At 34.9% G+C, this 27,803-nt stretch overlaps 1 protein-coding gene and 1 long non-coding RNA gene across 4 annotated transcripts in view; one reads left to right on the top strand and one right to left on the bottom strand.

The window, feature by feature from the left end:
- Positions 1-27,803, bottom strand: part of LOC119072256 (LIM/homeobox protein Lhx3) — a 54,219-nt gene that overhangs the window by 11,890 nt on the left and 14,526 nt on the right. The window lies entirely within an intron of this gene.
- Positions 10,747-26,169, top strand: LOC119072283. The gene is made up of 4 exons (XR_005086822.1): positions 10,747-11,117; positions 20,986-20,995; positions 22,475-22,478; positions 26,142-26,169. It is a non-coding gene; the product is annotated as an uncharacterized LOC119072283 (long non-coding RNA).

The following is a 27,803-nucleotide window of genomic DNA, read 5'->3' as shown; positions in this document are numbered from 1 at the left end:
TACAAGTAGAATATTTCGTTTAGATTTTTAGAAGGCGGAAGCGTACCCAAGATTGATGCAACGTTTCCTCGTTGAATTGCTATTCCTAGCCGTTGAAAAAGGTAGCTCGTTGCTCGTTTCTCTTTCGTTACTTCTGTAATTTTGCTACCGATTTGTTTTAATAATTTATGTCCAATTTTTCCGTAAACTCCAGTCATTTCGGATGACACCGGTACAAAAATGAACTGATCTCTAAAAGTTTTTTATCCTCTGCTTGTTTTGCAACATAGCCAATTTCGCGTGACGCTCTATTGACATATGATTGAGTGAAAGTGTCTGAACAGGTGTGCTAGTTGCCTACCATAATGATATGATAGCTGAAAGTCGGTGGAGAGGTTCACTATTCGAGAGCAGCACACCGACTGATGAAATTATTCTGCATCCCATAATAAGCATTTTCCAATCGACCATGGTGTACATGTGAGTCCATGGGGGCGTTTACCATCTTCACGAACTACTCCAGGTGGTTCTCAAATTACCGGAAATTCAGCTGAAATTTAAGCTTTGCTGATTGTATCAGATGTCGTCCAGATCTAACATGAAATTATTGTTGAAAATTCGTAAATTTCTCATATTTAAGAAATTTCGGAATTTTTTAAGAATTTTTTTTTAAGACCCAGCCTTGCATCTTGTTATTTTCTCTCTCGAAACTAACTAACTAAAATATTCAAATTAAGACAAATCAACACAACGTTAAATTTTAGCCTACATTTGGACGTTTCGAATTTCTTATAAGAGTAATGTCCATCGTTTTGTGTCAAAATGTGTTGACTTTGAGTAAATAAATAATAAATGTTTGTGGTGGTGTATCCTACTACGAGAAAATGCAATAGTCCACGAAAATTACCTCAAATTCTAAGTTTTCTCGTAATAGGCTACATCACCACACACACTTTTTCCAGAAAGGACTCGGACACTAAGTTACAGTTAGAGGTTGGTAAACTCCATCAAGAATTTGCTTCAGCTGTTCCACACAAACAATCAACATTGTTTATACGTCTTTTATACGGTTTTACCACTACATTGGGCATATAGCAGCATCAACCGTATAAACAATTGTAAATAGTTTTGTTTGTGTGGGTGGATCAGCTGAAAAACAGCTGAAGCAAATTTATGCTGAATTTTCACTGCCTCTGACTGTATCATCAAAATATGTTATTTGTCGCACAAAAGGCTACAACGTTGTGTTAGTTCTTAAAACACATCAGTTAGTAGAAATTGATTAGATTTTTTAAGCAGCTCTCTAGCCTCTATCTAACAACTACACAACAGTTTCAAATCATTGAGAGTCTCATCCCAAATAAATAAGTTGTTGACTTTGATGAATTACATCAACCCGAAAACTAAAAAGAAACATTACATATAATTCAACATAATAAAATTAATTAAATTAACGAAAAAATGCAAAAAAAAACATTTTTACGACTTTGAAAAACAATGTTGAAAACTCGAACGGCTTAACATAAATTCTTAAGTTTTCACATAATAAAATATTCAGTGACTGTATTCGCTCCAGAAGTGTCAGAGTCAACACTATCATGAACCACACCAAGCAGTACATATAATCTTATATATAATTCAAATCACACCCTTGAAGACATTTACTACCCACCACCACACATTACAGTGTACATTGGTATAGCCATACCAAAACATGTGAATATGTCGTTTGAATTAATAATTTAGTCGAGTTGGACATCTTAGTATTTATGGCGAAAAAGTTTTCTCTTTCTTTTTCGGCAAGTTAAAGTGGGCACGTAAAATAACCGAAAAGGAAACGGGAATGTCGGAGCAAAAATTGACAAACGAGGGTAGAGTTGAAAAAAATTTCAACGTTTGATGCAATAGAAACGATATGATCAATTAAGGAAGGTCGTGGTTTCTATGGACCCAATTTAAATAAATATTTTTATTAATATAATTTAAACCAAAAAAAATCCATTAAATTATCTTATGCCATTTAACAATAAATACCGTAATCCCCTCATCATAACCGATAAATTGAATGACACCCCTTTCTATCCGACAAAATATAAACTCCAGCTTTAATCACTTAAGGACATTTTTGCGACAGATTTTCCGAAAGTGTTCACTGATTTTTGCGACCCCTCTCAACACATTCTCCGGCATGTCAATAAAAACTTTAATACACCCCATATGCACTCATTGACTATAATAAATCCCACTAATAATCCCAATGAAATATATGCAATATTCTTAAATGCACTTTGCGCACATACTAAATGTGTGCGGTGACAAATAGTTTTGTGTTCGCATGAATATATTCTATTCGTTTCGCAAATCCGTTGCGACAATACGGATAATATGCGCTGTAATCTAACATGAATAAATTTACCATGTAAATTGTTTAATGTTACCAGTAATGCCAGTAATGGAGCTAAGTGATTCGGGTTAATTTGAAATTCAAATTTTGGCTACACTTTGTGCCAAGCAGCAAGTCTTTAAAAAAAAAATTAAATTTGAGTGAGCCATTGACAGGCTGAATAAATTTTGATTGAAAAAGAATACACTGGGAAGCCATAGCACTGCTCCTAGCACTAACCTTCATTTTTCCAAATGTCAAAAACCTTCAAAATTTCCAAACATTAATGCGTGTGCATGTGTGACCAAGAAGTCGTAACTCCTATCTTTATGAAAGAAATGCCTATTTTGATTGAATTAGCCTCCGAATATTTCTTATAAACATGCTGGGAGCAGTGCTGTGGGGGAAACACAGTTCGTTGGCAGAGTCTTGCAGCATAATGTAAAAACATAAAGAGTGGGGGATCCGTACAGATTCAGTTGTCGATAAAGTCATGTATCTTGAAACTATCTTCGGAATTAAAACTTATCTCAATGCTATCTCTCGTTCAATGTTGACAATCCCGTACGAAGGCGTGTTTTCGAAGAACCATAAATCTTTCAAAGGCTTACAAGCTTGGGAGGGGCAAAACCCAATTTGCTCGTCTTCGTACTTAGACTTCCTTTTGTTATAGATTAAGGTGGAAGCACCTTAGGTGACATAATGTACATGTGTATTGGTGTGCCAACTTGTAAAACTGAAATCCCACTGCTGACCGGTGGCGACTCGCTTGTCGAACGAATATTGCGAGAACAAATTCCTTACTGTCAAGTTAGATAGACAGACAAATGATATTGATAGAGCAAGTTGGCACACATGTGTTGGTACATTATATACCACCTGAAAACCCGTGCTCTCACCTACCTACGTAATATAACCAGATACTAAGCGAGCTAACCTTAAACTCTATTGCGACAGTGTGCTATTTTTCGGTAATTTTTTATATTTCTGGAAGACCATCGGACGGAGGGTTTCTTTGATTTCATTCGTGGAGAAAGGGGTTGGCGTGCAATTCAATTGAAAATGTATCGTTCGAGGATAGATGTCGTAGTGCTAAGCAAGGATTAAATTCCGATAAAGCGTCAGATTAAGTTCTGAGAACATTTCGGATTGAAATTAGTTGTTGACAAGCTTCTGTTTTGGTCTCAGAAACATAATAGTAGATTATAGAACTGGGCTACGAAATGCATCATTTAATGAATGACTTTATGCGAATACAATAAAAACAAAATTGTATTCCTAGGGGAACCGAAAATTTATAAATTTTTGATTTTATTGTATTCGCGTATACATACAGACATGAGTTGTTAATACATTTAGAGATCAGATCAGATTATATCGATATCTTGTTCTGTGCAAAATTATTATAAAACAAGATAGTAAGTAATGGTTCATTTAGTGTCCTATTATCTTGTTCTATAATGTCACCATAGCCGACCACCTACAAGTTAAAGTCATTTAACATTTTACTTAAGGTGGCCTCACAGTCATCCGTTTTGCCTCCGTGTAAACAATGTGCTATATTGTATGGAATGCCAACTGTCATGTACATTGTGGCAAAACGGAATGAAAACGGATGACTATGAATTCAGACTTAATTGATTTATCAAAAGTCAATATATTCCGATTCGGTATAACCGAACTGTGATCGCGTACAAGAAACTCTATTGTACACCACCTGACTTATTTATGTGCCTTTTTTTCAGTATGTAACATTAATTCCAATCAATAGTATTCATCATCATCATTTAACCTATAAAAAACGTAAAGTATAGCGCGGCACCTTTTTTATCACATAAATATCTTTGTGTGGCTCAGTTTATTTATGAGTTCAGTTTGTTGGTCATTGTTGCCATAGTTCGATTTTTTTTTTCAAAGCCACATTAATAGTTGATGGATTGTAGTGTTCTGATGGATTGGATTGTAACGCTTCAATAAATTTTTATTGCTTGCTCTAGATGTTTGCTCATTGAAAAAAACAGGTAAAACAATTCCCAAACATTGTGCATTAAAATGACGATGGAGCCACTCAATAAGATAAATTTTTTTTAGAAAAAATTGTTCACCGATAAAAAAAGTGTTGTACCCTTTTCCAACGCCCATTATACATTTAACACCCGAATGTAAAACCAACCATCCAACATCCATAACTTAATTTATTAAACGTTTTCACAATTTACAAAACAGATGTTGCCATTTTCCATGTCATTTATGAATGATTTAAGAGTTTCACTGTGTGTATGGTGTACTCGGATGCATGATGTGCTACGCGCAGAACCACCCTGCTGTGAAATGTCACCCGCGAGAGAACTGTTTATATGTGCATAGATACACGAGGGCGAAATGCCACCAACCTTTGTATCATAAATTCTAATTTTTTTTTCTAGATAATTTGATAACAACAACGACAGCGAAGAAGGGTCGGGATGGAATACAGAACATTTGACTTTTATTGCTATCACATATAATACGAGAACAAAATATTTTCGACTTTATGCTCACAACGAGTTCCTTTGCATTATTATACTTGCGAGAATATCCCACCGTTTATATGGTTCGTTGTTTTGCCGTATATTCTTTCCGAAAGACGAAAACTGTATTTATGTTCTCCAGAAAAGCTTTATTTTTTCTTAGACAAAGCAGCATGATGTATGTTAGAAGTTTATGGTAATAAATAAAAAGCCATTTGAATGGGAGAGAATGCCAAAGCGTTATGTTTTGGGTATAATAGAACAGTGTGCAAGTTTATAGAAGACGAGTGAATAGTTTTTAGTTTGGTGGAAACAATGACACCATCAAAAATCTTATAAGTTGATTTAAAGATTTTTCGTTTCTTTTTTTTAAATCCTAACAACGTGCTAAACAAGAATACATTTTATCGATTTTAAATAACAGTTGTGCCGTAATGATTGAGTGATTTTCTATCAATAGATGCCTAGTCTAATCTAATACTGTCCAAGGTTTTAAATTTGTGCAAGGTGAAGTCCTTTTCCATCAAGCAATCTGCATAACCTTGTCATAAAAACCTTTAATTTTAGAATAGCATGTGTGACAGCGTGCAAAAACCAAAAATCAAAACCCCTTCAAAGCCAGTGGAGCTCGACTTGTCTACATGAAAAAATTCCTTAATCTATATTGGAACATTTTTTCTGGTTTTTAATGTCTGCAACACATAAAGACGCTAATTTGACGGATGGGACGCCGTTTCGACAGATAGAGGTGACAACTGGGCCTTTTCCATAGAACAAAAGAAATGTCAAAAATGGCCGATTATTTCTAAAATGGGTCGGTTGTTATCAAAATAATTAATTTTTGACTATAGCCGTCATATTAGCAGCTCTCTGCTACGACTTATAGACTAAGTTTTGTTTCTCACTATATTCTACAATAGCTTGTTGACCAATGTTTATTTTACACTTCTCCCTAAAATAACTCAATTTTTAATCTCAGAACGATAATAAAAATCGAATCAATATCCTATGAGAAACCCGTTTTCAGTTTCACTTCGTGAAAGCTTTTTATGACGTAATTTTAATCAAGGTAAATATACATGCTGGCTGAAGGTAACGCAAATCCTCAGGGAATAGCAAGAAATACGGACCCCAAGTTCCGGGTGAATATAAGATTTGTTGTGTTGCATCCGTGACGTTTGGCGTGATAATGTTGTTGGAAGTGTGTTGTTTAGTATTGAGTTTTGGCATGTGTTGCAACCTAACAAAGTGAATTTGACTCGTGTCCAACATTATAAAAACTATATTCACCCGAAAGTAGGGGTCCGTGTGTTCTTGCGGATTTGCGTTACCTTCAGTGTTTATATACTTTGATTTTAATCAGTAAAAATGTAACATTAGGTCAAGTGTCACCCAAGGCCGTAAACTTTGGGGAGGTTACGCAGATCGCCATTTTATTAGATACGCGGGAACACATCCGTGACCCGTTTCTGAAGATTTTATTTATATAAAAAATTACCACATCGTCACGGCGACCCCCAAAGTTTACAGCCTTGGTATGGCCGTCCTCTACAAATATTTTGTAAAATGAAAAATCACTCTTCAGCAAGCATTTTTGTAGTAATGCACAATGTCCTTTTACACAATGTTTGTAGAAGAGCGCGACGCTTTTTTTTTACATAATGTTTGCAGAAGACAGTGATGCTTCACTTTACAAAATGTCAAAACATAATACAAGAGGTTACATTTTAATGACTAGAGAAATGCTTCATTAACCTGTCACATAGTAAGTGACTCACATACTGCTATTCTTCATATGTTATCAATAACGACGACAAAAATAATGACAAGATTTGGGTAATATGGTAATTTATATAGAAAAATGTATGTTAAAAAAATTGAAGTACAAGATTTTAAATCAACAGATTAAAAATACTTTAATCAATAGAAGTAAGAGACCCGATATCGATAATAATACCAGTCATATGCTTGCCGTTTGTAACAGGTTAATTACGTCATAACAACCTTTTCAGTCTAGTAAAACGGTGCGATTAGTCATCTTAGATATAGTCCTATAGTTGTCGTAGATTTTTCCAAAAATAAGAGGACTATTAAATTTCAGTTTCGTTATAGTTCTTTAATCCTATTATTTTCTCTAGACTTCACTCAACTCAATGTAAGCATGAGTGGTACTCTAAATGGAGGACTGATACTGAACAGTTTTTAATTTTTTTTTTCGGTTGAATCTAGTTTTCGCCCGAAGAAAACTACGCGAACAAATAGAAGGACGCCAATAGAAGTAAATAATACGCCAATAGAATGGAATAGTGGTTAAATAGAAGTAAATAGTGCGCCAATAGATGTACCAATAGTCACCAACAGCAAACAAATGGGACAAGATTTGCTCACGTGGTTTCCCTCTCGTTTTTGTCTGGACTTTTCACAGTTTTCTTTTTACATAACAAGGGAAAAGAAGAAAAGTCGAGTTTATTGAGTGAATTTTGTTGATCCGAGGCGAAAACATTCAAGTTAGAGCAATGTTCCTTATTTCTTCTAAATAATTAAATTAAATTCCCAAATAAATAAGTAAGGCGGCAGTTCCAGATCGTCCCCTTCGTCGTTACACAATAACAAATTCTTCGTAATTACACCTATAAAAGAAAATTCACCTAAGGCCATTATTGTCATCGACTTAAAGTGAACCCCAAGTGCAAATGACGTACAAATTCATTGTATTGACCTCTTTAAGTGCTTTTTAGCATTTAGTATAATGAAATGAAATTGTACACCGTGATATAAATTGTCTGACATAACGAGTGTACATAACCACCGGAATGAGTATATAAGTAAAAGCCATTAAATAAACCAGGTGGGTTGCAATTATCAAGGTACACGGGAAAAGAATGTTGTAGCGAATTGTTTTCTTAGTACTTGAGTATTAAGTTATTTTGTGAACGGTCGGTGCAATATGAGTGTAGTTGGATGGCTTTCCAAACAGTAAATTGTTCTAAGAAAGGCCAATCAAATTTATTGGCACATTTTTGGCCAAGACATTCTCCAAATCCATTTGTTACCAATAGCAAATATCGCTCGTTTGGAAGCTATGACAGTTTCAACTGTCTGGCCATGTCTTGTGGATGAGTTTAAGCAGTAGATACAATCATACGGGACTTCAAAGACCTAATTTTTAATGAAAATTCGATTGAAACGATGAAGCAATACTTACAAAAGAACTGATATCACCCAAAAACCACTCACTGTGGAAATGTGACGCAAGTCCTTTTATCCACTTACAAATGAACTAATATCAAAATCATGAACCAATATCGATAAGGGGACGTTTACAGCTTCGACACGCAAAAAGTAATGAGTCCCGAATGGCAGATGATGAGGAAAGTGTAAAGAACTGAAAAATTAAGTTCTTTTGTAGGTGGATAAAAGCACTTGCGTCACCCTTCCAATGTAAGTGGTTTTCTGATAAAATTCCAGCTTTTGTCAAGCTTAAATTTTGAATTCTAACATTCAGAAAATTCTTAGATAAGGACCAGACATTGAAATCCACTGCCTTTCAATTTACAATTTTCACATTCACCGCGCTTACGATGACAATATAAGTCGTAATGCTAATGTCCTCCCTAATTGAAATGAGTCTTTGACGAAAACAAAAATAGATAATGCGAATAAAGGTGTGACAGTTTCTTAAATCAATTTACATAAAAAAAATGTTTTCCCCATATTTTTGAACGAGCGTGTGTGCTGTTCGCTGGATGTACGTTTTGTTATTTTATTATCATTTCGAGTAGCTGATGCAAACAACCCACTTACATAAAACACATAATATGTAATTTAATACACATATCGCCACAGGGTTGGCTTTTTAGTCATTGTAGTACGTTTCACGTATATCTATACGCTGCAATGGATATATATATATACCAGAAGTATACCATCGTTCACGGGGTTTTCGATGTCGTTTATTTTTAATGCGATCAAACAGAAAAATTCATTCCGTGAATTTACGAAATGGTTTCGTTGTAATATGAATTTCGTGCACGAGTCGTTGAAAAATCATACATATCGCCTTGAGGTACATTATGGCTTATTAGAAATTAAATAGAAGATTTTGCTGCCCTTTTCAAAACAGAATTTTAAATTCGATGTCAATATTTGTTGAATATGGATTCGTTATCTTTTTTACAAACATTACCGCTTGCTCTATGCCATTGCTCATATAAATTTGATTTTTTTTCTTCCTTGAGTGTAATAATAATTGAATGTTTTCCGTTTCAAATTGTCGAATGTTCAAACAGCATTTACCCACAATAACCAACCACTAATATAAACTATGGCACGTGCATGTTGTCAGTCATATACGATGTGCATTATGTGGTCTTCCGGCGATAAAATGTTACCAAATACTTAGAGGTCTGTTAACCAAAATTAACAGTTTCTATCATGGGAAAATTATTCAACACGGAAGGGTAACACCATTGATGAAAAAAAATTAGTTGTAAAAGAAGCGATTACAGTTTAACTTAGCGATACTTCATGGTTTTCAAAAATTCATTTTTTAGATAAAAAAAATTCCTTGAGGAAAAAAAAACTTGACATATCCACGGCAAGTAGCATTCGTTCTTTTTGTTTTTAGTAAGATCAACTGTGTTTCGAGTAAATTCGAGTGATGTCAATCGTGTATAAAAGCAACATGTTTTACAGTGTTTCGGAGCACCAATACTAAGTTTTCCATCGAGCGAAGCGAGTACTATACTTTGATTTAAAAAAAAAAAATTCACTCGAGATTTTATTCATTTCGGAAACGTTAAATAGTGTCGCTTTATTCAATATATTTTTTCCTCTTCAATTTGTTTTTCGCTCGCTCCGCTCGCTGTTTTTTTTCTCATAATTAAGAAGCATCAGTACTTAGCTAAAATTGTAGCCTACATTTGTGTGCCTCTTCACTTTTGATGATATCTTTCCATCAGAATCGTATTTGAAAAATGTACGACCGCAATTCCGACCACGAATGTGTTAGCTTTCAACAGAAAATACATTTGGTTGTAGTCGTTTGACCAGCTCTGAGAAAAGTGAGCAGTTTAACGAAATTTTAATAAACTGCTCGTTTCTCAGAGCTGGTCAGACTGTTGAAAGCTACCACATTCGTGGTGGGAAGTGCGGTCGTACGTTTTTCAAAAAGGATTCTGATGGAAAGATATCATCAAAAGTAAACTAAAATCGCCCTAATGTATGCTTTTCAGCAAACCACCGATGCCTCCTAATATATTTTCATTCATCCATAAGGCTCCATTCACAAAAAATTTTGCTGGCTCAGCTCCCGCCACTGTGGTGCAAGATAAACATTGTTTGTCAGCATTTATTATCGAAAAATTATGATAAAATGATGCTATTTGTGTTAAGAGCAATGGAACCTTTGCAAATTTATAGCCTACATTTAGGCGGAAAATACTTGTTTTTTGATGATTTCCCTGAACCAATTTTTTTCTTCTTCAAAAACGTAAAACCATTAAAGTGGACTTTTTGATATTTGTATAGATCCTAGAGGGTCCCTAGAGGCCAAAAATGTTTTTTTTGAAAATTCTTCGATTTTTGTATGGCTAGCGAGAAGTGATCAAAAACCGAAAACATACACTTTTCATCTGGAAATTTCTCCGGCTACATGACAGTTACATGGGCGTGTGGGGTGTCATTGGAAAGGTAATTGAATGTACTTTCGAAAATAGTCGATCGTGGGGGGTAGAACGCAACCCTGACGAGTTACGAGCAGTTGAAAGTATGGGTAAAAGTTTGATTATTTAGGCGAACTTGTGACGGTTCCTGTGCATCCAAAAAAGAACAAAAACATCAAAAAACGGTTTCCCCTAATTAGTACTCGTCTTAGCTTTCGAATGACACCACATATGCTTGGGTACTGATGACCGCAAGCTTGACGTGCAAATACAGCACTCATCTATTCACTCGTGATTTTCATACATCATGTAAGTAATAGAAACCGACATTGCGCACCGATCGTTGCATCGACTATAAATTAAAAACGAACTCTAAGGAGCGGTCGAAAAATATCGTAATAAATACGAAGTATAACATTCACAAGAATGTTACCTCTTCATTGTTGAATTTGTTCATATTAGATTCTAATAATTAGAACGAAGAGTTGATACAGATGAAGCTTGCATCGGATAAATTGAAATTATTATATGTTTCTAAGGAACAAATAAAAGCCATCGCAGCGGAGATGAATTTACGTCAAAGTAAAACAGTAACCTGTTACAGACGGCTGTCATATGTTATCGACAACGACAAGCTCTGTCTAATGAAGTCTTATATAACAAAAAGCGTGTTCAAAACAAATGTAGTAAAAGATTTCTGAAATAAATCTCTGAAAATCTTTGATCAAATGAAGTAATAGATCAGATAGTAAAATAACTGTTAATATGTTTGCCGTCTGTGACAGGTTAAAGAAACAAATGTCTTTATCCATCAGCATAGTTATACCTAGATCTTATTTCTCTCAATAAGTGACTTTAATCAATTATTTATCTTTTACCATAATATAATCTCGACATCTTTCTCAATCGTGTACTTAAATCTTAGAGCAATCTGTTGCGATCATCGCCTCTACACCCAACAACAAAGTTAACTTGATTATACGTGGGGTTAGTGAGTATGCAATAAATACTCTTTGTCTTGGTGTCTTTATATAATATCATACCAAATGGATACAAGACCATGAAAAGTTTATTCGTTGGGTTGCTCTATATCACCAACTTATATGTTCGATATTTACGCAAAAACCAGTACCCATTAAATGTGTACATTTATACACATATAACGTCTATATGTGCGCACAAAATGCTGGAAAACGTCGGTTACCATCCGACCCTATAACATTTATATTGAAAGTCATAAAAATAAGGGTGGAACATTAAGTCCTTTAGGGGGTGGTAAATAACATATAATACTGTCGTAAATAGACGAATTCCATGTATTGGAATATGGATTTTCTACCCTCCGATGGAACATAATGCACATACGTTTGTGTGTCCTGTAATATTGTTTAACAACTGAAACGGATATCTGTGGGATAAAGGATAGTAATTTTATGCGTAATATTTACCAAAGAGCAGGTACTATAATTGGGGATGATGATATTTTTGATATTGAATTTTTTTGTTGTTGTTGTTGTTAATTGTCTGTCAACAACCCTATTTCAAATAAAATTTTAATGGATTACCGCTACGGTAGTCAATGATATCTTTAAAACTAACTGGAAAAGAAAAGAAAACTTTTTTTTATAAATTTCTTGGCGTACAGTTAGAGGCAGTGAAATTTCAGCATGAATTTGCTTCAGTTGTTTTTCACCTGGTTCCCTCAAACAACACATTTTAGAAAGCCCGACCCTAGGTTTTACCCAGAATTAACCGAGGAACAGAAGAGATATTTTCTTTCTTAAAAATGAATTTTCCAGATCCTCCGGATGGATTATTGATTTTCAAGGTCAAAAATGTGATCTGGGACCATTGTTACTATTTGGAGAAAATTCCGACACGAAATGATTAATGACCTCACTAAAAGAGCTTTAGCCTAGGCACCTTCATTAAGAAAACCGAGGGTCTGCTCACGCTCGGATGGAAAGAGGCCAGGCCAGATGATCTAACAATCAACAATGATACAGTGGAGAGATGAAACGACCGCTGATATGGGATTTTAGGTATGTCGATACCTTGATAAAGACTTACATCTGATCTAGGAGCACGGAAGCAGGAAAAGTAGCAAGAAAGCAACACCGAAATTCCGAAAACCTGACACAGGACTTCCATTTCGATCCGATTGCGATAGAAGGCGAGAAACTTATATAAAAAATTGGTTAAATGATCAAAGAAACAACAGTATAGAAAAGCGGTCGACCAAATTCCTAATCGAGAGGATCAGCATAGTCAACCAAAAAGAAAACGCAGCAGCAATTATCGTTTCAATACCATGGGGCTACTGAGAAGCTGGACCTAGTGTGATTGCTCCTGTATCTGCTCGTACTTTTTTCTCTACGCGATAACACTTAACTGTGATATCAAAAATGAGCATCTGCCTCACCTTCCCATGCGATTACCTGTTCGGACCTACCAAACACGACATTTTTATTTTTACGCCATAAGTTTCAGATAATAAGTGTATGCGCAAATTCTTTTTTGATAAAAAAGTCATGGTCGGGTCGGTAACATTGACGAAGCTACACTGCGTGAGTGAACTCTTCAGCTACTAACTCCAGGTAGTATCAATGGTTTGAGACCACAAGGGCCAGAGAGATCGTTCAATAATGCATGCAATGTATCTCTCCTGCATCATATTCCTCTGTTAATTCTGAGTACAACCTGGGGTCAGGCGTTTTAAAATACAAACAAAAGTTAAATACGACCCACTCTTGAATCAAGATGGATACAATTCAATTGCAAAATGTAACATATCTACCCGTTTGTCAGTTTGTTTCTCATTTTAAATACATTACATTGACGGCACTGTTTTGGCCTCCCTGAACAGCGGCGAACATCTCCTCATTGAAACATTGCATAAAACGCCACAATCAAAGTCACAACGTTAAAAGAATTCAATAGAATTTCGAGCAGATCAACCATATAATTTTAAGTGCACGTGTTGGCCGCACCAATATAGCGTTGTTCATCAAAAATTTCGAATTCCCAATTGAATAATCTTTTATGTAATTTTTTCCTTTTGAAGTGCTTACGTATTTATCCTATCAACGCTCTGAGCAACCAGCGAGGAACATAATTACATACAATGCGATTTTGGTAGCATAATGGACCGGTTGTTGTTGGTTCTATTGTATAGCAAATTTTTTGTTTTTTTATTTCGTTCTTTATTCGAACTGAGTTAAGTTTCCTTACTTCACTAACATTTCATTTTTCTACATTTCTTCTGAATTTATTTCTGGTATTATTTGAAACAGAGTAGAACGTTTGAGGTCTCCGCTATAGTCACTTATTAGGTGACCACAATTATTGTAATGTTGTTCAATACACAAAATGAAACCTAAAACTATTTAAGTAATAGAAGGTAGTTTACTCTATAAGAACTGTAAAGGATGCTACAAGAACACTAAACTGTATTTTGTCCTACAAGTTCTGTAAATGGAATTTTACGCTACAAGACTGTAAAGAGTATTTTATGCGACAATAACTTGAAATAGTAATTTGCTCTACAATGACTGTAATGTTTTTATCCTACAAGGACTGTAAAGGGTATTTTACGTTACAAGAACTATAAAGTGTATTTTATGCTAAAAGAACTGTAGTTTACGCTACAATGACTGTAAGGGATGTTTTGTGCTGCAAGTTCTGTAAAGGGTATTTTACACTACAATAACCGTAAGAGTTAGGGGCCGTTCATAAATTACGTAACGCAACCGATGTGCAAAGTACTTTACTAGGCTATAGCTGTGTCATTATGACACGATGCAGCAGGCCGTATGTCATAATACACATCGTGAGCCTAATTAAATACTTTGCATCGAGTTGCATTCAACGTTTTATGCCGTCAAAAGTTTGCAAATTTTGAATAAAATGATGCTGAGTGCCAGAAAGAGTATTTTATGAGACAGTAACTGTAAAGAGTAGTTTACGCTACATAGACTGTAAAGGGTATTTTACCCTACAAGGACGTAAATGGTATTTTACGCTACACGAACTTCAAATTGTATGTTATTTGAGGTGAGAACCTATTTGTCATTTCAAGCCATATATTATTGTTCGATTCTTGTGGCATATCAGTTACAGTTATATAGATGCAGCCTCTATTAGAGTCTCTAATTTCAGATACTATACTAAGTCGACTGAGGATAGTGCTCTCAGATTATCAAAAGACTACAAAGGATTACATTACATCTATATCAAACTGAATGTAAGGAGAAGGATGAGAAGGTGAAAGAAGCATAAATTCTACAGAAGTCATTCTTAGATTGAATTGGAGGTGGACTTAACAGAAAATGTCCGCTACTAACATTTGCTGTCATAGTCAGTAAGTCTTGCAAAAACATTATGTTCATATGAGTGACGTAAGCGTAAGGTCGATCGGATAATGTAATTATTCAAATGAACTTATAAATAATTAATAAGTCACAGACCTAAAAAATGCCATTATGATTGTAGGATCGTAGGATTAAAAGAGTAAAGTGTTTTTGTGATGTATGTGGAATTGACATGCATTTATGAAATTATAAAAAAAAAGGAATTGAATATAATAAATGTGTTGTGACGCTCTACGTTCACTATACAGCCAACAAATGACATAATTTGATGTTTATTCATTTAATATTCATGGAGTGAATAGTTACAATTTTTTAATATCGAATATTGTTGCATACATTAATCTATACGTAGGCATTTTATTCTGTCAAAATGGGAGTATGTGACATACAAGCAATGTCTATATATAGCTTTTAATTAATTGAAGGAGCAGTAGTTAAATTAGTGGATGCTATAAATGACCCCATTTTGAAGTTTAGTTATGAAATAAATTTTGGTTTTCTACGGGAGAACACGAGGAATAAACTTTGGTATCCGATGTTTGATACTTCACCCTCCTCCGAGGCTACAATCACGGCAGAGTAAAAGTAAACCTGGTAGGAGCGGTTCATTATTGAAACGTCAAATGAGGGACCTAATGCACTGTATGAAAATAAACTCAAATGAACACTGACATAAGTTGAAAAATTTAATTCGCAAAAAACATAGGGCTACTAGATTATTCAGGTCCCTAGTCAAACAAGCGTCCTGCCTGGGTTACTTTTACTCTGCCGTGCTACATTAAATTTAACTGCAGTTATCCGGAGCGTTTGAAGTGAAAATGTCAAGTTTATCGACGGGTAAATTTATGAGTATTTGCCAGCGCTGATGGGAATTGTGTTTTAGAATTCTTAGGATCAAAGATCATCCGATCTCACAGTATTAGTATTTTTGAGCTATCTCACTAGAATGACTAACTTCTAGTTAGTCAATACCAATAGGTGTTCTTTATCAAGCCTTATCAAAACTTTGTAGAAGATTATGTTGAAGTAGTAGAGTTAGCATTATCATAAATTCTAATAGGTCATGGGACGACGTACTAGTTTACCCTGAAAACTACAAAAGAGACATCCTTGTTTTGATAGCTGAATACGTTTCTTGAAGTTTATCCTGCAAAATACAACAGCGCTACAAAAAAATTGCTGACAGGTGATGAAAACAACAAGATCATTGCCCCATTAACTGATCAATCACTTGCTTTAGTAAAAAGAAAATTGTCTATTCATTCTGTTTGAATCCGTCGTTGAATAAACATCACGTTTTGTGTAACTGCTTTTATTCCTCACCACCACAAATTGGAACCTCTAACAGATTATGGGCCCAGATCGGGAATAGGGAAGTGGAGAGTAGAAGCTAAGGCTTGAGAAATAATCGAAACATAGAGCTGACACGACTGAAAACGGATTATGAATTGGAATCTGAATGAAAATACGTTCTTGACGTCAGGAATGAAAAATGGACCAAAGATTGGATTGCGATTGAGGTATGAGCGATGATTGAAGAATAAACGATCAAATGTTATTGACGGTAACAAGTTCAATGGACAAAAAAAGGAAAAGAGAAGAAGAATCGGAACAGAATTTGAGCAACAAAACTTGAGCGGAATGAGAGTAACAGAGCTTGAACAACAGAATTTGACCATTATGTATCGAGTTTCTGCAACATAATTTGAGCAGAGTGCAATAAAGTTAGAGCAGATGAAGAAGATGAAAATGATGAACATGAAGAAGAACAAGAAAAGTGAAGAAGAAGTTATATACAGAAGAAAACGATGATGATTATATTCAGGAGAAAAAAAATAGAAGAAGAAGGGGTGGTAAACAGAAGAAAAATGTGAAACTCTAGCAAGGCAAAAGAAGTAGGAATAATACAACAATGAATAAGACGACATAACAAAGTTTTGTTGTCGCTAAACACTAGAAAAATTTTTCAAGTAGTAGAATTTGTAAGAATGAGAAGAAATGGTGAAGTAGTAGACCTGGTATTCTCATAAATTATAATTAACTTAAATCAATCACATTGGCTTCTGTAAAAAGAAAATTTTCTGTTCATTATGTTTGAATGAAATGAAATAAATGAATCCGTCGTTAAATAAACATCGAATTTTGTATAACTGCTTTTATTCCTCACCACAAATTGGAACATGTAACTTGTAACAGATTCTTATGTGGAAAAAACGCATGTTGGGGTTGCGCAAACTTCATTTGTACAAATTGAAGAATACTTTAGTCAGAGTATAGCAGATAAAATAGTATAGCTGTTGAGTTACACCTTTTTTTTGGCATTGGATATGGCCACTAAATAGTATGTAAACCAGAACGAAAATATTTTTCCAAAAAAAACCTCTTACATCCAACCCATGCATACTTTCTGTCAAACGTTTTTTTTTTCTTGCAAATCTCAAACACTTTTAATACTATAAACATGTCAGCATTTATATAAACATATAATCCTAAAACGAAACGATATTATTTTCCAGAAAACCACTTTTCATTGATAATATAGAGCCTGTGTGTATATTTTCAATTTAATAAGTGCTTTATGTCATTTATCAACACCAAACTTGTACATATGGAACGATATTGTTTCGCTTTAAAGGTCTTCTCTCTGAATTGTTACGCTCCATTACTTTGGCATTATTTTCGCTAAAGTGATGTGGTTGTGAACTGGATATGACTATTTTATGCTGAATAAATGTATTATTTTGTGAAGGTATATATGGTGGAATATATTTCACAAGACCCTGCCTTTCTTTGCTATAAATCCTTTTAAACGATACCATTTAAAATATGGGAAAATTGCTCTAGAATTATTGTTATGAGAGGAGGATATATTAACATAATGTAAGTTCGTTCTCATTTCAAATTTACCGTACCTACCAGCTTTTCATTTGTAATTTTTATGTAAGTTTTTATAGTAAAACAGATCAAAGTTTATTTGATGAGATTTGATGAGAAACTTTTTAATGACTCTAGAAGTTTGTGCGACACTTGATTAATATGCTGAAAGTTCGTCAGAAGTCTTCTTGTCTGTTTCTATTATACAATACGTGGGAAAACATTGGTAAACTTGAGAAAGAGAAAGATCTCTTTTTAGCGGTAAAACCGAAAGAAACAATAAAGTAGTTGTTCGGAACATGTTGTTCCAGTAGACCATTTACTTTGATAAGTAAATCGTGGCCAAACATTGATCCACATCAGAAAAATAGTCTGAATTCCTTGTAGTTCTATAGTTCTAGCATCGGGAAGACAGTACCATGAAGACGTCACTTTTTTTTAGGAACTGACCTCTGCTGACTTCAAACGTTCAAACTTGTTAAAAGTCCAAATGTTAGTCGAAAAAATGACCAAATGTCTAGAGGCTAGAAAAATGAAGTATAAAGGAACGTCATTGTAGCACAGAAGTATTGCGTTCATTTATATGTGGAACGATAGTGGGTGAGGCCAGCTACAACACCCCATACTCAGTTCCGTGGAACATCGAAGTTGCAGAGAAGGCGGACTCTCCGAACATTCACTATATTTTTAGTCATAACTCTCGTGGATCTACAAGCACCAAGCGGATCGTATACTCTACCTGTGGGTCTTTCCAAGGCCGACATTCGTACAACATTACAACAATTTAAAATCAATTTTTCTTGAGTAATTGTCGAAAGACTGTTTTCGGTACCCTCTGACATGTCTTCACTTTTGAACGCTTTTCACAGAAAACACATTTTTTTAAGAAATAGTGAAAGATACGTGTTTCCTAGAATTGAAAGACGAATCCAACGAGCTATCACTCATTAAAATTGGAGACCGCTTGTTCCCCAATCGCCTGAAGTCTTATGGCGATATCACTTTTGAATGTTTTCATATAAATGGCTTGTCCGGCTAGAAAACAATTTTCCGTTTTCTAGAAAAAAATTGTTCCACAACAAAAAAAAATCTTAAAGAACTTATGAATTACACAAGTACATGCTCTACAGTCTTCAACTAGATATCTTTTAGACAGTGACAGTACGAATAATTCAAATTTTTTATTCGATGTGCCAGCTTGAGAAACAATGTATAATTACACCAAACCACCCGAATGCATAAAATAAAATTATATTTAAGAATCAGTCATACGTCTTCTATAATTGACGTTTACAATAAAGGGATGGAGAGCTGAGATAATCAATTCCAAAATTATTTTTAAGGCTTCGCACATTGCCATGCCATGCGTTATGAAATTTCCAGTTAGGTATACTTTACGTTTTTTTTTCGTCAGACATGTGCTGTAGCTGCACAAACCCTACATCGGACAAGTATAGAACAACAGTGTATGTTTTCGAGATGATCGACAAAATGTTAGGGATGTTTATTAGATTAGGTTTGATAGCATACGAATTTTTCGAAATTTACGATACAATCCCAGTGGAATTCGAAAATGTTTTCTTCTCCGTCATTTTTATGCTCCAATTTATTTTAATCTGTTCGGAAAGCCTTAAATCACGCATTTAAAATAAAATTTGGTTCCTCTTCTGCATAACGAAAATAAACAAATAAATGAATATTTATGTGACCTTAATTGTAAGTAAATATTTAAATGAACAGACGAACGGTTTGCATGCAGAAATAGTTACAAGTAAATTATACATATAAATCAAATAAAACTCACAAACTTAGCAGCATTGAGCGATGCCTTTTTTCGCACGTGTGCCGCAAAGTGCAAACCCACTCGTAAACCATATAAAAACCCTCTAAATTAGTGATTTTATCTTATTTGTATTTAGCAGTCACGTGTCGCTAATTTAATATAGAAAATGACATTTATAATCCACGATGAAGCATCAATTCGTTGATGTGTGTTTTATTTGAACAAATCGAAAATAGAAAAATGAAATCTGAAACTGGAGATAGGTTTGTCTCGATTTACATTTGTTAGGGATCACTCGAAAGTAAGACTTTTTAGACTTCATGCAATAATAAAAACAATTTAATGTGTAATAGCCTTACACACACAACCAACTTCACAAAAGCTCGACATTTTTTGAATTTATAATTAAAACAATGATTATGTTAGAAATTGTTAACTAAAAAGTGAAGTGGTGGAGTAATCAACAATGAATAACTTTTACAGTTAGAGTCAGTGAAATTTCAGCATAAATTTTCTTCAGTATTGCTGGCGTTAATAATGCAGCAATTCTGGGAAGAAATAGCCGACTTTTGGGGTAGCTTTAACTCGTATCTTTATGATAATCGAAAAATCATCAAACTGACCATTTAAAAAAAAAATCTCGTTACATCGCTCATTTCTTCCCAGGATTGCTGCTCTATTAACGCCAGCAATACTGAGAACAATTTCTGTGAAAAATTAAAAAATATGGCTTTTCTCGTACCATTTTCTACACACTAGAAGGTCATCGAATCTGCAACCCGGTGAATCTTTACGTCGAGTCTATATTCGTTTGAATGCTCTTGAAATTCCCTTTAAAAAAGAGCTATGACACGACCATATTCCTTTCCAGTCATATATTTTAGAAAGCTTTAAATCCAAAAAAATTCTAAAAAAGTCATGGTCGGGAGCACTTTTTGTAATTGTTCAACGGTGACTCAAATTTTTTAAAATTTTAAAGTATGCCAAATTGAAGCCACGGTCTCTACGATTAATTATCATATACACTTAAGATATATTTTTCCACACATCCGGCAGAACTAATCTCACTATGGCTTTCAGAGGTGCGCATGGGAGCTTCGAACTTCAAATTTTTTTTTTTGGTATTTTCGTGTTCAGTGGACCATTCTGCATCGAACCTACCCGCAGGTCTTAAAAAACAAAATACTTTCGTCAAAACGCTACACCCTAGTGTGTACAGACAGTTAAAAGGGACTCTTAACGTCAAAAGCAAAGCAAAGTTGACGTTTTCGTGTGAGTGGTGTGTGTGATATAATTTTTCAATTAATTTCGGGTCATAATTCCTCCAGGTAGTCTACCTCTATGACTTGGAGTTTAGAGCACCTACAGAAAATCCTATTACTTCGTTGCTCAGTGACGAGCTCTTAGGCGGGTGTATCGACAGAAAACGAAAAGTAAATAGTCATTTATATGTCAAGGGATAAAAAGTTGAAAAGTCCAGTTGTTGTGGGAAGTTTGTTGATTCGAGGCGAAGTAAATGTCAAAAACCAAAATCGTATCTGGAAATGGTAGAAAATTCATTTGTTGGCTCAGGCCCTTTAGTAGGTACGTTGACGTTTACAAGATAGGACGTGTTTTGCATCGCTTGTGCGATTTTGACTGATTTTCGGTTCTATTCTTCGTTAAAATATTGATTCACCTGTTCTACTGTGTGATTAGCAGTTCCCTTGGCATTTTTGAAGTGTTATTTTTCGTTAAATTTCATTCTGTTGAAAATTATTGAACTTTTTCAAAATAACAATTGGACAATTGGAACACACAAGGCCATATTGAGTCGCTTGTGTTTGCTGTCGACAGTCGAGAAAAGAGAGTCATCAATTTGTGAGAGACATTGAAGCTGAACAATGGCATCGAAGTGCGAGTGTGTAGTAATCCACTGTTGAATTCGGACTTCGTTACTTGTGCGGGCTTATGCAACGGCCTGTTTCATATCAAATGTGTTGGAGTGAATAAACAGATGATCAATTGTATTAACGCTTGCGCCAACATACACTGGTACTGTCATGAATGCAATGCTGCGAATAGAAATATATCCGCAGCCTTGGACCGAATCAACGATGTCGTTGGACTTTTGACTAATACGTTGTCGAAGGATTTGAGTCAGTTTGTCGGTGGTTTCAAGGAACAAATGGATAAATTCACAGATATCTACAGCTCGGCGGTTGTCTCCCAAATTACAAGTGCATCGTCGAAGACCTCCGGTGATAATAGAACTGATCGTATTTGTGGTGATGGTTCCGGAAATGTATCAGCCTATGAATCGGAAATGGAAACGTCTAGTTGTGCTGCTCCTGTTTTGAACCAGATTGACGCGGAGCCGTGGTAGAAGTATTGTTATTTCGAACATTGGGAAAGACGTTTCGGCTGAGCACTTGAAAGATTATTTATCGAACAAGTTGAAGATTGCAAAAGATAAATTGAGTGTGTCCCTTTTGTTGCCGTCTAACAGGTCCATTGATAATTTGAGCTTTTTCCAATACAAAGTAAAGATACCCGAAGCCGTTTACAGTGTAGTTGTGTTTCCAAAATGTTGGCCTGCCAATGTTTATGTGCGGGATTTTGTTTTAAAGAAGCGAAAGACTCAGAGTGTGACAAAAAAACATTTTTTGGATTCTTTGTAATGTAGACGCTTTTTAGCAGAATGATTTGGACCGCGTCGTTTCATTTGATTCCTGATTTCTTTGGATTGTAATTGAATTTTTACTTTAAATTGTTCTCATTGCATTTTGTCTCATATTTTTGGAAATTTTGTCTTTTGTGTTAATACTGATTTTTTGTTGCGTAATTCGTTTTCTCGAAAAAATTGCTGTTCTTTACTATAATCGTGTATTTGTAAGAACTACTGATACTGATGTCGTCAGTTAGCATTTAAGTGCCGTTGACGAAAATAAATTAATAAATAAATAAGTAGCTACGTCTCTGCTAAAATAGTGAAAATTACATGGTATGCACTGTCAACATTTGTCAGTGAAAATCTGTGGTGAGATTAAGTAAGATATTGGCTCATATAAGTTTAGATTTTTGAGAGAACCCACGGAACATATATATATTTTCGGTTCGACAAAGAACATGGTTGTCTTAGAAGCCTGGTCGAATATTTTAAGACTTGTTATAAGTTCAACCAAATATTCTTTCTAGTGCAGGTTTTCCAAATATTATACAGCCTCCAGGTATCTCAAGAGATGATAGTAGAAGGTCAGATGGGACATGACTTTAATACCATAAAGGTATTTATCAGCCTCTCCGAATATTTTCTATGTTAATGCTAAGAACAGTGCTATGACCATATTTTCTTCCCTATCTGATGAATACAAAATCCCCCATCACATATTTGCATGGGATTTATCCGAAAGAAATCTGACCAATTTTCTACCTTGAATCAAAAATTGAAAATTCACACCCACCAAAAAAAATGTGAAACGAGTATACGATGATAGATATCCGAATATATTAGACGCAGATGTTCATTGCCTTTCCGACTTAATGATTATTTTTGTTCAATTAGAATAAAAAAAAGGAAGAAGAATTGAAAATTCTTTCCATCAAAGCCACAATACGGAACATTCATAATGCAAACGAATGAACAGTACCTTTTTTTCAATTTCAAAATAAAATGTGAAAACTCGTACCCAATAAATCGACAGATGTGCCTTTACGCTATTGGGGCACGCGACCAAAACAATGACGAAGCGAAATCTTTTGTACTGTTTAATAAACAACCTCATAGACTAGTTATTAATTTTGTCTTGTACGGTTATGGTGAATGGAGTTTTTCAATGGTAAAAATCAATCTCTGGGCTTCAGGTGGTTGATTTATTTGTACAAAAAAAGTGTTAGATTAAAATGGAAAAATCATTTTAGCGTTATTGAAATTACAATAGGACTTCCTGCTTCGTGCCGTAAATGTGTTAATTCGAATTTCGACTTTTACACTAAAAAATCAAAGGAAAGTTTGTTTTGCTTTAAATATCGACTTCTTGGAATTGGAAATCGGATTGTTTGCCATGTACTGCACGAAATTTGGTAGACTTAATGTCTTTGGATAGCTTTTACTCTTACCTATCGAAAGACATTACATTTCGTGCAGTACATGAGACATAAACCGATTTCCAAGAAGTCGATATTCAAAGCAAAACAGAAGAAGTGAAGAATTGGAAATTCTCCTAGTTTATCAAATTATCTCGAAGATCAACTACATTTTGTAGAGAAAATAAGAAATTCCAACAAGAGCGATGTTTGTGGTCAGAGCGAAGCGAGCGTTGGGAACTGGATGGACTCTGAGGAGTGATGAGATTTTAGGAACTGACCTGTGGATGCCTTCAACTTTCCATTAATTCAAAATAGAGTCGAGAAAACCTGATGGAAGCTCACGTCATCCTTCAGTTCTAGCGTTAGGAGTACTTAGGGGACACTCAAGAATGGTCATATTATGGTAGATCAATCAAAGATATATTAGGTAGTAAAAAGGATAAATAATATCCGAAAAGTTCAGGTAAAACCTCATTTTAATTATTTAGTCTATGGTGACCTCCTGTTTTCCAACGCGAACCCTAACGTCAAATATGTTTTAGAAATGGCCAGGGAAATTGAGTTCAAAGTTATCCTGTGCACTTTTCTGAGAACCCAATATATTTAAGTCAATTTTCCATTTTCCAAAAAAAATGTTGTTCGAACGATTAAAAGGTATTGAGCCGGCCTTTCATATTCTGGTCCAACCATCAAAAAATATTCAGTTTTGACGGAGATATTTTACTTGCAAGATTTACACTAAACCCGGTTTTTTACCGTTATTTAAAGGTTCAAAGCTCCCAAGAGAAAAATTTAGTTTAGAAAGTTTCGCGCCCAAATGTCCCACCGTCAAAAATCAAAAAAGTTCTAACTCAAACAGGATGACATAGGACCTCAGACTATGTGTACAATGTTGTATGAACGTTTTTTATTGCTCGATCCATCTATTACAGTTGCTCATTCTGTTTAAGTAATTTGTTCTCACATTCCCACATTGCATAGCACTCTATCTGCAAGCATTAACACTCAAATGAGATATGTCAAACTCGGAGTCTATTTTACGCATGTATTGTAAGTCTAAACTCACACAAAGAAAAATTGCTTCGTGTCTGCACGAAATATACGCAGAGCATAGATCATCTTCAAGTATGTTCCAAATGCCGATAAAAAATCTGATACAGAAGAATGAACGAAACATTCAACGATACTAAAGTGCGGTAACGTTTGAAAGAACCGTACTTTGTAGAAAGTCTGTTACAATTTCCTTAGATCTTCAAACTTTATCTATATCAGTACTTGTAAGCTAAATTGCTATGCCAAATAACACCTGAATGTTCAATCACTGTAAAAGCAACTTAATCCATCGAACATTGATTGTGTTTGCTTTGCGCTGAACACAAAAGAACTCAAACAAAAATGAGTCTAATGTTATGCGGTGCATTATGTTTTACATTGACAACAACAACCTGACATGAGGGCATAATAGATGACAAAAGTCATTTCTACCCCGCGCGTACTCTTGAAACTCTGCATGACATATTGAAAATTGTCCATTCAATGGAAACGAACCGAGGGCATCGAATATAATGCTCTAGTTTTCGGAAAGTTAAGATTTTCCGTAAAACAACAGATGGCATTCGGTATAATAGTTGTTTTTGTTGATTTGAGTTGGTGAAGTTTAGTCAATCGGTACATTAAAATGTGAAGGGGAAAACAGATAAAATTGTTTGCATTATGAATTGTACAAATACCATCTCCGTAGGGGATAAATTAAACCATATTATGAACGGAGATGTTTTCAATATTTTTTTTTTTTTTACAAAACATATCTGCCCAATTCAAGTGTGCACCGCACCTACCACACGTTAGCTATATTTTGTAAATATTTTCGTTTCAAATCGGCATGGTTATATAGACTTATTGTTTTAATTGGTTCTATTACTATTTGCTGGTTGATTATACACACACGGAAGAGCACAATTTTTATTTTGAAGAAGCAAATATTTGATGAGCTTCACTTTGTGTACATGAAAATTTGTGATAACATGCGACCTGGTGCGTTATATAGAACCAAACAATAGTACATTACTGTCTTGCTGCGACATTTTTTGTTGAGGGAAGTGGGGAGGCTGTATTTTGAGCCAAGGGCGAGGAATGCATCCCACACGCCTCAACAACAAAAAAATTTTGCCAGACAGTACGGTAGTTTGTTGTCTTGCGACTAGAAAATGTGAAAAACCGGTTTTCAGCAAGACAGTTATGACGCATTTTCTGGCCGCAAGACAACAAATAACAACGCAGGTGAGAAAGTAGTCATTTTCTCTTCTCCGATTAAGCCTCTTCGGAAACCTTTGTTGTGAAAAATTTTGTGTTTAACTCGGGAAAAAAGTTGGAAATTGTATTCTCCCGGGCGATTTGTGGCCCTCGCTACGGCCTGTCCACAACCAACTCCCTAGAAATGCAATTTCCGACTTTTCTTCGCTAGTTGAACAAATAACTATACCATTACAGATGAGAGACAGACCAAACGAGAAACCAAAATGCAAACGAATTTCCTCCTGTAAATATGCGTGTCGAGTACGCTATTATGTCACCCTTTTCGACTGCCGATTAAGGGATTTAATTTGTCCGATGTACTCATTGAATCAAATGGAATCTTTTGTTATTTTTTCCCCGTATTTGAATGGAATGACATCTATATAAATACAGTAAGTACCTAGCATGTTTGTTTGAACAAGTCGATTGAGATGACGACAAATAAATTGAAATGATATCGTTTTTGATGGGATAGAGACACTTTTTTCGCATCAACGGAATCACAAGTACCAAATATACAAACAGACTGATTCTTTAGTCGATTCAATCAGGATATGGGCATTACAGTTTTGAGTAAAACTTGTGATACTGTTGTACAGTGCTACCATTATAAACCCTATTTGGTATAATAACTTCACTTTGTTTTGCATGCTATCTGATGGTTCATCTTCAGCACCATATGTCGCTCTTTTAAAAAAAAATAACAGAAACTCAAATAGACTAATTTACCTGTTTTACCCATTACACCCATTACCGACCATAATAAAAAATGGATCATTACTCATGTATTGCGTGTTTAAGACACATCTTTCCGGCTATATATGGTTTTTCGACCACGACAGGAGTGAATGTGGAACACGTTTTACCATTTAGTTTTTTCCATATTAACTTTATGCTTTAATCGCTCTAACATACTTTTCAGTTTAACTATGTTATAATATCGTGTCATTAAAAAATTGTAATGATGATGATGGCGATGGGGGTAATATTTTATTCTTGTTTGGGGGTAGAATCGACTTCCACACTCATTTTGTTGTTGATATGATTTATTAGTATTTCATTATGCGGATAGGACCGATGCATTTAGATGTGTTTAAACAAAAAGTCTGATTTTTTTTAATTGACACGGACGTCGAACATAGTATGGATCGATATTTGTTAATATATATAGTAATAGTAGGTTCCTAAATACAGAGGGGAAAACCATTCGATTTGCAGATCCTTCTTTTTGCGTGCACCTATTTTTCTGTGCATCTTTTTTTGCAACTAATTAGGAACTCTTTTCGTATTGGAAGAGACTATTGGCACCGGGTATAGTCTCTATATTATACAAATGCTAATCGCATACCCGGTGCCATTAGCCACAGTGTTATAAAGAGACTATTGGCACCCAGAAAAATTAAAATTTGAACAAAAAATCCGGATATTTCGAAAATTAAACTTGTTTTGAACACAATCCTACCTAATTCTTCTTTTTACGAAATCTAACGTAAACGCGGTAGTTTGTTCGATCTTAGTGAGTTCGTCATTTTACAAAATACAACGCAAAGACGGGTTGTTCGATACTAGTGAATTAATCCTTTTACGAAATATAACGTAAATGCGTTTTGTAGAATACGAGGGAATTCATCCTTCTACGAAATGAAACGTTAAGCCGTTTTGTTGGATCATAGGGAATTCGTCCTTTTACGAAATTTAACGAAAAGGCGGATTGTTCGATCCTGAGGAATTCATTCTTTTTACGAAATGTAACGTAAAGGTATCGAACAATCCGCCTTAACGTTACATTTCTCAATAAGATGAATTCCATAGGATCGAACAATCGGCCTTTATGTTAAATTTCGAAAAAGGACGAATTCTCTAAGATCGATCAAACTG

The sequence above is a fragment of the Bradysia coprophila genome (genome assembly GCF_014529535.1).
Source record: "Bradysia coprophila strain Holo2 chromosome IV unlocalized genomic scaffold, BU_Bcop_v1 contig_81, whole genome shotgun sequence".
NCBI lineage: Eukaryota > Metazoa > Arthropoda > Insecta > Diptera > Sciaridae > Bradysia > Bradysia coprophila.
The sequence above is the reverse complement of the archived record's forward strand: the minus strand, read 5'-3'. Positions and strand labels throughout refer to the sequence as shown.